We start from the raw sequence: 6,987 nt of genomic DNA, 5'->3' as shown, positions 1-6,987 counted from the left end.
ATCCTGGTGGAAAAAAAGGATGCTACCAATTTAAGTCTTGATTATATGAGCACCTGAAATCCTTACATGGCCCTATAAACTGCTAACAACCAATTTGGTCTCATGTCCAGCCCCATCTTTTATGTTCAGAAATAATAAAATCCTGGTAAATAAAACTTTTATCCTCATTATTGCTTTTGTTTCAGATATTGATAAAACTGTTGCAAACATTAATTAGCACCATTAGGTATAGTAATTACTGCCTGATTGCTATTCCCACTATTCAGCAAGAGGACTCACCCTGAGCTGCTGCTCTTCCTAGCACAATTCTTGTGCTTTTTTTCTTTTTATTAATAAAAAAGAATAAAATATTAAAAAAAAAAAACTTCCACAGTACTTCACTTATTTCCCTCACAATTGCTGATTTTCTCCTGTAAAACTCAAGCTGTTTTTTTAAAAATAAAATTTAAGACTTTCGATCTTCACAGCTGCAACCTCCTCAGCAGGAGTGAGGCTTCTTTAAGACATGGTTGGATTTTCACTCTCCTATAACCCCTATTTTTTTTTTTTTTTCCCCTGAAGGAGTGCTTGGCTCTGGCGCTGTCTGTGCTGGCAGAAGACGGGGCTATCCCCAGTGATTTCCTTTGCTTAAACTATCCAGCTTTTTCTTTCTTCACGAGAAGTTGCATTGCCTGAGTCAGACAGCGGATGCTGCAGAACTTTTTTAAAGAACTACACAACAAGATCAGCAATGCGAGTTTAGGAGCAACCAGGCACGAAAGAGGTAACGGGGAAGGGGAGAAAAAAAGCGTGTCTGATCCTTTTGGGACCTTGACTTGTAATTTAATGCAAGGAAAAGTTTACAGTCAGTGGCCCCTGCTGCCCCCCTTGCTCCTGGACCCATCCTGCGAGGGCTGCCCCAGTCAGGTCTGCCCACACCACTTTCTCTCAGACACTTGCCTGTATTGCCTGAGCTAGTTAGGCTCTGGTCTTCTCTTAAGTGAAACATCTCTGAGGAACATCTGCTATTCTGAAGGCTGTAACTTCTTTGCCAGGTTCGATGGCTATGACCGAAGACTGTGCAAAATGTTTTTATACCAAGATGGCTAACTTGAAATAGGTATTGCAATATAAAATCCTAATGGACGGACATAGCTGCATGTTTTACCTTCATGCATGTGGTAAAGTCAATAATGCATCTGTCCCCCGTCTCGTTTGTTTAGCTACATAGAAGTTAAAAAATAATCTGTTTTGTTTCACAAAAAATTTGTGTTAGAATGTACGTAAAGACCCTGTAAGCCTTCCAAATCATCTTGAGAAGCCAGGGTTACGCTCCTGCAGATCCCATTTATTTTATTTATGTGTAAATCTGTTGTAGAACTGGGCTGTAAATTGTTGTGTTGCTTTATGCTTGTTGAGCACAGACTTCATTTCATCTGAGAGGCGGTGATATTTAAGTAGCTGATTAAGTGCGAGTCTTTCAGGATGGAAGATGCTTTACAGCCAAAGCCACCTATCCTCTGCGTTAGAGCAAAGCTAAATGCTGTGTGAAAGGCATCATAAATCTGGGTATCACTGAGTGCATCCTGCAGGATGCAAGTTCAATAGTTTTGACAATTAAGTGTTTTAATTAAAAAAGACAGAATAGATAACAATGTGTTATGTATGTCATTTTTTTTTAAGCTACTTAAAACATATTGTTTCAATTTGTTAAGTTTTGCAGTGTTGATGATTTGCATAGTATGGGCTGGGTGCAGAGCTGCTTTGCGAAGGGAGAAGTTAAAGTTTTTAGTAGAGAAAAGTTGTTGGTGTGGCTACTGATAGTACTTCTGGGAAGATGCTGAGGCAGGGATAAGTTTGCCTTTATGTTCACCATCATCCTCATGTAAGCAACTGCTCAGTATACCCAGGTACAAGTTTTTTTTCATCTTTTTTTTTTTTCCTGTTTGGCACAAGCTAATTTCTGGTGAGGCAGTAAATGAAGTCCTTTTTTAATTCATCAGCTGTTATAGCAATGCGATATCTAAACGGTTATCACTGGGTTTCAGCGTGAATGTCTTTGCAAGGATCAACTGTGGTGGGTTTCCCACTTGTGCTCTGTAAGGAGAAGTGAAGAGCTCTCAGTCCTCACTGAAAGCCAAAAATGTGCTGGGTGGCTCTGCAGCAAGGTGGGAATGGGGTCTCTGATAGCCACAGACTTACTCTGTGATGGGTAAGGCTGCTAACGTTGTTCACTCACAGCATTTATTTTAAGATGAGTCTCTGGGGAGTTGGTGAATAAATCCTGCTTAAAAATATTTTTTTTTCAACTGAAACCAGCATCATATTGTAAGCCTGTTAGCCTGCTTTGTCACTTTTCAGATTAATTATTACATAAACAGCGGATGTTGGTTTGTTTGCTGCTCGCTGGCTGCCTCAGCTGACCTCTGCTCTGCAATGAGTCAAAACTGAATAGCTAAGAAGGACAATGACTCATGCTATTAATCTAAAGCAAATAACTCCCCCCCCTTTTAATCTACGTAATACTTGCTTAAGGTAATCTGCACCTTCTGTTTAGCTGACTCCAATGTAACTGTTGCGATTCTGGAACAAAAATACTTTTGCCAAAACCTTGTAGGAAGTGGGAAGCTTTGGGACGATCAATCGCCCCCATTTTAAACTCATAGTTTCTGCATTAGTAATTTATTAAGTGTTTTGACTCAAATTAATTGAGATGGTACAAATTTTAATATACCCAGAACTACAGACGTCTGTCTAATTCTCTCTCTCATAATGTGCTGCAGTGTTTTAATCAGTATTTCATCTCCTTACTTGGAAAGGTAACTATGGAGGAATTAATTCCAGCAGCCCAAAATGCGGTGGGGGTTGAATGGTCTCCCCCTCCCCAGGGATGGCCCTGCAGGAACTGCAAGACAGTTCTGTTGATTTCAGAGAGACGTAATGCAGGTTAAGGAGGAGTGGGATGTATATCTGAAATACATAGTTTTGTTGCATACAGTATAATCATGCCCTTCATCACTCTGAATTGGGGGGGAGCATAACGTGATAAGCTATTTTAAGGATTTCTCATCTGAAGCGCAGATGCTACAGTACTAGAAAGAGACCAGAAGTACAGTCTTTGTCTTCAAAGACATTAAATAACGTTATGTAGCTTCATTTGTGCTCTCTCTTTCTAATTACCAGAAATAATTAAAATTACATCACACTTGCATTTTCTTCTCGCTCAGCTGCTACGAAATGCAGTTCCAAATATGAAAAAAAGGGAGTAAAATTTAACCTTTCAATCTCTAGCAAATTTTAAGGTCAGCTCTTCAGTATCCTCAGCTTAGTTGGCAATTTTCGGTGTGGAAACCATAAGAAGAGGCACGAAGAATACAGGCATGCCCATCGACAGAAAAGTGGAAATAGGCAGTCCCACTGGGCATCTTTATTTACGATACACTCCTTATCCCAGCTAGAAGTGCCCCTGGCACCTTGAAATGAGCACAGAATTTCCTTGTGCCTTATTATGTCTTTGTTCACTTGCGTAGCAGGAGGAAGGCTTGGAGCCAACATGTTCTGTTTCATTAGCAGCAAGTGTCATCCTCAGGTTGTGCACTCTGCTACTGCAGAAAGGCAGCTCCCTATTTATCTGTACAGGGCATAGAGCATCTCTTGTGGAGCCGGGATTCATTTATAATTAGACTCTGCAGGGCCTGGTTTCTCAGAATCTTTGATATTAAAATAATGCAGGAAGGCTGTAGACACGATCACATCTTATAAAAAATGATTGTCCGGTATCTCCACTAATAAAATCTCCGGGTTCAGTTCACTGCTATGGGGCACAGCTGTTAAAATCAATCACTGACTTTTTGCTGAAATGCATTTTGTTTTCATGTATGTGTGTAAAATAGTAATTTATTAAAGCAGAAAAAAAAAACCTCATAGTACAGTACTCTAAGCTTTTCTTCAGAAATAACTTTAAGGTCCTGAAACAACATTGAGAAACAGATCTTTGCTGGAGCTCAATGAATAACTCAGTGACTACAATATCCACTTTAGATCTTGGCAGCCGTGTTCAAGTAGTTACCCTACCTTTCCTTTTTCATACACCCTGGGACAGTGGAAAAAAAGCTATGATGGGCTACTTCATTAAAATTGAGCAGCTTGACATTTTGGAAGAGTCTACCTCGAAGTAAGATGAGCAGCCTGTGTCTGTACTGGGGGAGCAGACGAATCCGAGCAACAGAGAAGAGGTGGTGGACTAATGAAAATATTGGAAACTATTGCTGCATTAAGTAGTTAGCTTTATTGATTGATTTTTATTTTTTTTTCCCTATCTCCAATTATCATGTCAAGCTGTTTCACAGCAATATGGCTGGGAAGTACTGACCTGGCAAGATAAACATTTCCACGGAGTAGGAACAGCCCCTAGGTGATTTTATTATTACTATCTTTTCATTATTTTTATAAAACTAAAGAACATTTCTGGCAATTGTGTCCTCTCTGATGTATCGTGCCACAGTGAAATGATTTGCGTGAATCCCTATTACATTTTGTACTGTTGCAACTATGCCATGTCAGAAATTGTTAAAAAAAGAAAGAAAAAAGGAAGAAATTAGCAAAACAAAGAAATTGTTCTAAGAGGTTTTAAGGAGATTTTCTGAAGTGTTTCTGTAACACTTTGGTAATACTTTTCTCCACTAATGTTCAGTATAAAAAAATGTTTTCAAACTGTTTCTGTCAAGCGTAGACATTACTGTGACTTTCTTCCATTTGCTGCTTTGGTGGTAGAGGCAAAATCTTCTGCTTTAAAAAAAATATTGCATTTTGTATCAAAAAAAATTTTTTTTTGGAAATCATACTATTATTTTTGTAGTGGAGAAAATCCATAGTAAGAGTGGAACAACACAAGACAGCAGGAGGTACAGCCAGGAGGAGATAATGGAAGTTTTAACTGAATGAAAACCTCCAGCCCGCGATTCAAGAAAAGTGAATAGGATGACTTATTTTATCTCATGCAGTTTTGGGCAACTGAGTTTTTTGATGGGTTTCTAGAAAAATCTATCCTTACTCTAATCCCCGAATGAGAGTGAACAGAAAATCTTCCTTACTTTTAGCACAGTTGGAAATGTTAAAAACAGACTTTTTTTTAACAAACCAGAGGAAAAAAAAAAAAAAACAAAACTTCTCTACAGTCTTAACCTTCACTAAAATAGAGGTGACAATGAGACTTAATTGTCTTTCTCAATTCGGGACATTAAAAGCACTGACAGGCTTGATGGCTGGAGTAATTACAGCATAGTTGGTGCTGGGAGACCTCAGTTTAATTCTGGTGTGAACCACTGATCAGTGCTTTGCTGCTGTCAGGCCATCCCAGTAGCTTTTCAGAAACCAGCACGTACTAACTAACTTGATGGTAATTACAAATTTTGTTCCATTATTAGAACTTCAAAAGTTCAGAGTGAAGAGAGGGAATGAGAACAACTGAGAAACAGCTTTTCCTATTTTTCTTTAAAAAAGAAAAAAAAAAGTTTAATCCTCGGAAATGTCTTTGATGAATATAACAGAGCCTGTGAAATGCTGGCCTCTGACATAACCTAGAAAAATGACATCAGCATGGATCACCAGGCAGATATTTTACACGTCCTTTGTTTCTTTGAAGCCCAGCAATGACACGTCAGGACGGTTCTGCTGGAGAGTGTGCCAATTTCCCTCCATATGCGAGATTTATTATTGCAGAATCAGTCAAGAAATTACCAGGGGAAACGATTTAATTGACATGGACGGTTATTTTGTGACTCTCATAAATCTCCTTTCACAAGATCCTACGATACCCTCATTTATGATAATTTCAAAACCTGCAAAAGAGTTAGGGGTCCAAGTATAACCAATTGTAAAATTCCTAATGACTTCAGTGGTGTTAGTATTTCATCTCGGAAGTATCAGACTTACTCCTCTCTGGATTTTTGCAGACCTTCCCAGAGCTATGTACCGCTGCACGTCCGCGTGTACTACGCAGCTGGGAACTCCTGCCCAACTTCCTGACGAAAAACCTCCAGGTTTTAAAGTCGAGCACTTACCGGAGTGCTTTCTACGAGGTGTTTCATCTATAATCCTGGATCACAGTATATCACCAAGGATACATCATGGATCATACTATATCACCAAACCCTGAAATGCAATTACCATTGGAGCTGAATGTGGCAGCAAATATAATGGCTAACACTACACAGTATGTTAGACAAATAGACACCAGTGGACAGCTATAAGGGGCAAACATTCACCTTGACTTTACTACGGCAATTTGTTTTATTTTCTATTTCCTTAGCTCCTGCTGGCTTTTGCTTAGTTGCTCCTCAGACAAATACCTCTTCAGAAGTTGAGGCTGATAAGAGCACAACTAACTAAAAGTAAAATTTGAGTTAGGGCTTCAATTTTGTCCACATGAAATGTGTATTGAGGTAAGATTTGCTTAGGTTACCCAAGTGTTCATTATCCATATAAAGTAGCATGTTCTAGTATGCCTGGACTAGCCGCCCATATTTACTTGTAGCAGAACGTGACCTTAATTCAGTTCCTGCAGAAACCAGCGGGCCAGAAGCGATCGGTTGTGCATGTCGTTTAAGAGACACTGTTATCCCACCTGGTTCCCCTGCAGACTGACATTTTGCTGACCCTCGCCTAAATCTAGGGAATACCTCTCTGTCACCAGAATCATGGTTTCAAACTCCTTTTCTTTGACTCTCACTCGCGTGCCCTTGCAGCACCTCGCCGTCCCTGGTTCCCCACGTAGTCCATTGCACTCAGGACAGCAAAGGCCGCAGCACCCCTCTTCATAAATACAGATCCTTTCTCCAGCTGCTCTGTGACGATTCAGCAACCAAAGCGCTTCCCTGCAGGGCACAGAAACCTCCCCCCCCCAGTTACAAAGCTCGCAGCAGTTTTTATTTGTGCTCGTGGTTAGGTGGCTCTGGTCACCGTTAGGGGTTTCTGCATCGTTCGGAGAGCTTTGGGCGGTGCGGGGGT

The 6,987-nt window shown here is 40.0% G+C and overlaps 1 long non-coding RNA gene across 4 annotated transcripts in view; it reads left to right on the top strand.

The window, feature by feature from the left end:
• Positions 1 to 6,987, top strand: part of LOC310880037 — a 157,508-nt gene continuing 150,521 nt past the window's right edge. For 3 of the 4 annotated variants that reach the window (XR_014571346.1, XR_014571347.1, XR_014571348.1), the window contains exons 1-2: positions 1 to 145; positions 562 to 763. This is a non-coding gene — a long non-coding RNA (uncharacterized lncRNA). Of the gene's footprint in view, positions 227 to 561; positions 764 to 6,987 lie in introns of all 4 variants that reach the window. The other variant, XR_014571349.1, reaches the window with a different exon arrangement.

The sequence above is a fragment of the Anser anser genome (genome assembly GCF_964211835.1).
Source record: "Anser anser genome assembly, chromosome: 12".
NCBI lineage: Eukaryota > Metazoa > Chordata > Aves > Anseriformes > Anatidae > Anser > Anser anser.
The sequence above is the reverse complement of the archived record's forward strand: the minus strand, read 5'-3'. Positions and strand labels throughout refer to the sequence as shown.